The sequence below is a fragment of the Ambystoma mexicanum genome, chromosome 10 (genome assembly GCF_040938575.1).
Source record: "Ambystoma mexicanum isolate Mex_15411 chromosome 10, UKY_AmexF1_1, whole genome shotgun sequence".
NCBI classification, from domain to species: domain Eukaryota; kingdom Metazoa; phylum Chordata; class Amphibia; order Caudata; family Ambystomatidae; genus Ambystoma; species Ambystoma mexicanum.
Window position 1 is genome coordinate 461,669,021 of NC_090932.1, and position 6,000 is coordinate 461,675,020.

The window sequence follows — 6,000 nt, forward strand, 5'->3', positions numbered from 1 at the left end:
CTTCCCCTCATCTGGGACAGGTTTGTTCTTGTCAGGACAGACATTTCTACTACAATGTTTCACCTGAACAAGCAGGGTGGCACCCATGCCCCCACCCCTTCTGCATGGAGGCGGTATCGATCTGGGAATGGGCCCTGATGGTGGGGGTTTGGAATTCAGCAGTGAACCTCCCTCAGGACAGCAATGCAGAAACGAGTGGGCGTTGCACACACTCATTGTTGCCCCTTTTCCAGCTTTGGGGGTTCGCAGACCAGGACTTGTTCGCATCTCCTGTGAATTCCAAGTGTCCCCAGCTTGATTTGTGTGCAGGACAGGGCCTGGGGTCTCTGGGAGACGCCTTCCAGATCTGTTGGCATGGCTGCTGGTGTTATGCGTTCCCACCTCTCCATCTGCTGCAGCGGACCCTTGGTAAATTCCAGGCCTCAGTGGCCTGCATCCTAATCCTGATTGCCCTCCCTGCCCCTTCCCCCGAAAACCTGGTTTTCGGATCTGCTGCAGTTACGCTCCCAGGGTCCCGTCGCATCTTCCGGGCTTGCTGACACAGCAGGGCAGTGTAACATCCAGACCTGGCCAGGTTGGCCCTGGCGGCCTGGTTCCTGACCAGCTAAGGCTTCAGCATGCGCAATTTTCAGATGACAGCTGCAACATCATTCAACAGGCCAGGAGGCCCTCTACTCAGTCCCAGTATAAGAGCAAATTGACTAGGTTCTGCCATTGGGCTCGTGACAAGGGTCTGGATCCAGTCACCTCTCCTCTGTATAACGTACTGGCTTTTTCAGCACACCTAGCTCGTTCAGGTGGATACTTGACACACTTATGTGGTGCCTATCGGGTGTACAAGAATTCCCCTGAGCATGTGTTTTCGCCAGCCAACCAGTGGTTAAGGGCTTTTTCCTCTGGTGCATAGGCTGCATGCGGTCTGGGATCTCAAAGACCTTTCGAGCCAATGGCCTCTGTGGACATCCAGCTGGTTACACTAAAGGCAATTGTACTGGTGGCGCTCACCTCTGCACGCAGGGTGAGTGAGCTGCAGGTGTTGTCTTCAAGGGAGACCTTCACGTTTCACAACAAGATCTTGCATACTCGCTCAAAATTCTTGCCCAAGGTGGTCGCTCCGTTTCATCTGAATCAAGAGATCTGCCTGCCGGTGTTCTTCATGAACCCGCAGTCAGAGGCATAGAGCGTACTACATTCCTTGGACCTCAAGACGGTCCTCCATTTTTACCTCTGCGATGAAATCCTTCAGTTAGCCCGAGGTCTTGTTTGTCACTTTTGGGGGCTCCTCCCTCCGCTATCAGGCTTCCATGGCCCGTTGGATGGTTCAAGCATAGAGTCATACACGGCCATGGACAAACCAGTTCCTGAGAGGATTCATTCCCATGGGCTCGGAGCGAAGGCCACAGCCATCTCATTTCAGACATACTTCTTGGGGGGAAAGGGGGTCATCAGCAGGACGGCTACTTGGGCCACTCAGTCTGCCTTTGATAAACACTATTCCCTGGATACTAGCTCCACACACGATGCAGAGTTCGGTCAGGCGGTTTTGAAGAACATTTTTGCTTCGTCCTAGATATGAGGCAGGTTGTCAAGGCTCCACCCTATGATCTTGTTCGGTGGAATCACCCACAAGGATGGAGGGAAGGGGACAGGGCGTATGAGTAATTACATTTTCACTGTAGTGACTAGAGTACTCCTAGTTCCCTTCCCTCCATACGCCCCCCACCTTGCCCTGCTTGCATTTCGAGGGCTAATATGTAATGAGTGTAGCCAGTATCTAAGCATCCGATGTGTTCAAAGGGGACTGAGGTGAGGCGCTGGAGGGCGGGGCCTCGGCAGGATGGTCCCCCGCCTGAGGCCGCACTCTGTATTAAATTTTAAAGGAGAAGCTGAATTGTCTGCTGCCAAAGGTTCCGGTACGGTCCCCATGTTGGCGGACGCCCTACAAGGATGGAGGAAGGGGACTATGGCCTAGGAGTACTCTAGTCTCTACAGTGAATAACTTTAATCTTCTGAGGTTGGAAAGGTCTGGTGTCCTCTGATACAAGTGACATTATTATCCCAAGCTGTAAGTGTGGAAATGCAGCTTCAGGATGGCTATTGGAACCAAGAAGGTCTGTATAAAACTCGGGAAGGGAGCTGGATGCTTGTAAGCATATTAAGTCAACAATCTGTGATGGTGAGACTGTTGAAGCTGAGAGAAAGGCAATTTGGAAGCAAAGGCAGGTTATACTGGTGGCAGTAAGATAGACAGAAAAGGCAAAGAAGCTGCCCTTTTCTTATAGCATAGGAAAGAAGAGTGCTTTGCCTACCTGTGGAGGTTGAAGAGTCTTGTAGTTTAATTGCCTAGCAATCATAAAGTACCAAGTTGTAGCAGAGTGCCCGAGCTGTGGTTGTGTATAATTCTGTCTATGAATGTTACATTTAAGGTGGTTTAAGTAGTAGCTCAGAAAGTTGTTGGAGTTATTCATTTATTCTTTGAACTGTGGCAAAATAATCTTGTAAAGGGGATATCCAGGATTAACATTGGTGCTGTTTTCTTGGCTAGAATTGAAAGGGGGACTTTTTAACAGAAAGCTGAAGTATTGTTACCATTGGAGTTTTGTTTGGTGAACCTTTGTTTCATTTGGAACTTCCAAGAACTGATTCAAGACATTTCTTTTTGAACATTTGGGGAAATTGACTGTGAACCAATCCTGGTGGAAGGGATTTACCCAGGACAGGTGAAGGTCTTCTGGTATTCACTCATTTATGTTATGATTTACCTTAATATGTTGTTGTTTAGTGTGAGGGACAGTTTTTTTTGTTAGGAGTGATCCTCTTAGTTCTTACACTAGGTAGGGAACTCCCTTATAGAATAGGTTTATTGAGGATTTATTTGCAACTTTTTCTTTAATAAAAATGCTCAATTCTGAGAAAAACACACGCAGTTGTCTGCCTCGCATTAATGACCCCTCACAGTTCTGAATCGGACACGGTCCCTATAATGCTTCAGGTCAGGGAAGATCTAATCTGGCAGAAGCAACAGGACGGTATCACACAAAACAGAGGACGGATTTAGTTTCTCTCAAGCTGATTATTCAATATACTGTCATTGTATAGCCCTAGAACTCTCCCTGAACGGAAGAACACCCTTTCCCTTCATGGTGCTTACTGGCCCTAGGAAGCGCTGTGGCACCTACCTATCTAAAAGAGATGGGTAAGGAGAGACTCGCCCTCTTTCTACAATGAGTTAGATTAGTTAGAGCAAGTTTGTGACCTGTTAATGTCCTACTAAAAATACAATTAAAAATTGCAGCTGGGATTCATTCTTCCCGGGCTGCTTGCTTTGGTTAGTCAGGCAGTTGACGTGGGACTGCGTCAAGGGGACAATTTATTTACCCTCCGTGAAGTGTGTCTGGCTAGCTCAAAGCTAAGAACAATAGAACAGTTAAGATTTCAGATTTAACTCTCTCACTATTGTTGTATACCCTCAGATTACTTCATTCAGGTGTGAACACAATACATAGTTTTGTAAGAGATTGCGATTCAACATAAAATAAAGTTAGGATGTAAGCGTCGCTAGTCGATGTTCCCAATTGCTTGAGTCAACTATGTGTCACCCTTAGTTAGGGGACATCAGGAAGTATGGTCGACCTGTTTCAATGACTTTTCCTCTCGTGCATCATCTTCAGGACCAATTTATTTGTTTTTTTAAGATCAAATCTGTGCACCCCTCAGATTTTGTACAGCATTCTCTGTTTTGCCTATCATTTGGGAAATTCTGGTGTGCATCGGATGGTGAGTCTAAGCAGGATGTTCGCCGAGTGGGCGCTCCTGCGTAAGTTCTTTTCAACTGGCTGATGTTCACTTGCCACGCTCGCAATCTGCCAGCCTAGGCCAGTGTTTTTTTCTCTAGGGAGTCTGGTCAAGTGTTGGCACTTCTGTTTATTCTGGGGTGATTTTGTTGCACCTCCAAGTTTTGTATGAGCGTCCCGAGTGGTTCCTTGTATCTCCTCGCGTCGCTCTGCTTCTACTCTCAGAGCAGACCAGACTCCCTAGAGAAAAAACAGTAGGTAGGGAACTCTCTTATTTTATGTTGAATCACAATCTCTTACAAAACTATCTATTGGGTTCACACCTGAATTAAAAGTAATCTGAGGGTGTACAACAATAGTGAGAGAGTCAAATCTGAAATCCTAACTGTTCTATTGCTCTTAGCTTTGCGCAGTAGCCTCCCCAACAGCAGAAAGAGCACAAACTTAATGAAAATAACAGTGATTCAGTTTGCCTTAAGGGCCTTTCTACCCATCATCAAGAACAAAGTGGTTCTCATCAGGACAGACCATACCAACTCAATGTTCTACCTCAGCAAGCAGGGAGGTCCGGGGTTGCCAGATCTGCAATTTAACTGTACTGATCTGGGAGTGGGCCCTGTAGCAGGGCATCCATCTCGGTTCTGTCCAACTGCCAGGAGAGAGCAACACAGAGACTGACACACTCAGCAGGCTCCAGACTGAGAACTATGAATGGGAGTTGGGCCTGTGGGTCCTCGGTTCCCCGTTCAGTAGTTTGGGTCACCCAGAGGTGGACCTCTTCATGTCCTATACCAATAACAAATGCAGACGGTTCTCTTCTTGGATAGGGGAAGGACAGACTGTCACTAGGGGATGCACTCCCGATCACCTGGAACAGCCTATGGTATTACGCTTTCCCTCCAACGCCATTGTACAGAGGGTGTTGCAAAAGTTTCAGGACTCGGCACACTGTCGGATGAGTTTCCTTGAACTAGATAGGACCAATGCAGCTTTAGCAATAATGGGGGGGGAGGGTTACAGTGGTTCACCCTCAGCCCGACTAAATCCCCTCTCAACCGGGTACCTGAGCAGCTGGAAGATGCAGAGGCTAGCGCGTTTGCAGTCCAATGTGGATATCATCCAAATGATGAGAAAGGAGTCCACTAGACTACAGTACAAAAGCAAGTGGACCAGATTCTGTTACTCGGCCAGAGTCAAGGGCATAGATCCAGTGTCCTGCACCCTAGACCAGGTTCTGTGTTTTTCAGTTTACCTAGCCAGCACTGTTATGCAGGTAACCATGTGGCACACATATCTGGCAGCTACTGAGGCATACAGGAATACGGAAGAACAATCTTTCTCCCCTGCCATCCCGGTGGTGAAGAGACGTCTGCAGGGGTTAACCAGCCTTTACCCTCCGTCAAGAGACCACACCCTGTGTGGGACCTCAATGTTATGCTCGCTGGGTTAGGGCACAAGCCGTTTGAACCCATGTCTACCGACATCAAGTGGGTCACTCTGAAGACAGCTCTGTTAGTTGGTTTGATGTCTTCTAGGCGTATTAGTGAGATCCAGGTGCTGGGCATCAGAAGCTTATACAGTCTTCCACAAAGACAAGGTGGTCATGAGGACTCCCCCCAAAATGTATTCTGAAAGTAGTGTCATCCTTTCACATCAATGAAGAGATGGTCCTCGCAACCTTCTTTCCGGACCCCAAATCAGGCGGGGAAAGCTTTGCACTGCTTACATGTCAGGAGGACTCTCAATATCTACCTAGACAAGACAAAACAAAGGGGGGTCTGGGAATCTCTCTACCAGCACAAACGCAGCCCAATGACCTGTTCTTGGGTGAATAACCCCTGGTAGAGACTCTACCAAGTCTTTAGCTCAGTGTCCCTTCCACAGAGAAAAAATGTCCCCGCATATCAATCTTTGTCCTGCCCAGGGGGTAGTCCAGCACCGAAATGCTAGGCAATTCTCCTCTGAACAAGAGTACCAACAGCAACCCCATACACGTGTTTCAGCCTTGTTGGGCATCATCAGTGAGGTGAAGCTGCGCCTCTCTAAGAACAGTGATCGAGGGGCCCACGTCTGGATCACCCTGGTAACTTAGGCTTGGACCGAAAGTTAATTTATGCAAAACAAAGGGGGGTCTGGGAATCTCTCTACCAGCATGAACACAGCCCAATTACCTGTTCTTGGGTGAATAACCCCTGGGAGAGACTCT